Below are 884 nucleotides of genomic sequence, written 5' to 3' on the forward strand. Positions count from 1 at the left end.
AGAAACATAAATACATCGAAAGGAAAAAGGGATTATCATCAAATCACTGAGAGAGAGGATCAACAGTTAGTAATTCTACTCCTTTGAGCAGATGTTAGTGTATTGACAGGAGTTGTTTCACTAGGCGCTATATAAGAAATTTGAATATGAAAAGTGAAGATTATTATAAAATTATCACTTAGTATCGAATTAAAAAACATAGAGTTCAAAATAAATACTAACTTGTCGATTTTTGATTCACGACTTCGTCAAAAAGAGGTAGCAGTATTCCACGGTTATTTTGAACGCCTAAGAAAGAAAACTTCATATCAATAAGCCTCTAATTTATGTCAATTGCAAAGATTCTAAAATAATAATAAATGTATGGTTTTTAGCATTGACATTTTCATGTCTCAACACCATACATGTTTGGCTTGTTCCTTCACTACTCATAACGCTTGTTCCTTGTCTATTAACAACATTTTCCTTTTTTCGTTGATAATAGTTTCAATTAATAATTCTTCTCCTTTGAGCAAAAGTTAACGCACTGACATGAGTTGTTTCATTGATATTCGATTGCGTTGTCTCCATTAGGGCGATATTTGTCATGTATGTCATAGATTGACCACTTCCTTCCCCAAGCGCTATGTAAGATATTTTGGATATGACAAATAAAGATTATTATTATAAAGAACTACGAAAGTCGAGTTCAAAAAGATTGAGTTCGAAAAGAAATACTAACTCATCGATTCTTGATTAATAGTTTCGTCAAAAAGAGGTAGCAATATTCCACGCTTATTTATAATGCCTACGGAAAAAAAACATGTCAATGAGTCTAAAGTTTATATGAACACCAAAGTTTCTAAAGTGTGTATAACCGGATGGTATTTACCGTTGACGTTTTC

The sequence above is a fragment of the Cynara cardunculus genome (genome assembly GCF_001531365.2).
Source record: "Cynara cardunculus var. scolymus isolate 2C chromosome LG 10, CcrdV1, whole genome shotgun sequence".
NCBI lineage: Eukaryota > Viridiplantae > Streptophyta > Magnoliopsida > Asterales > Asteraceae > Cynara > Cynara cardunculus.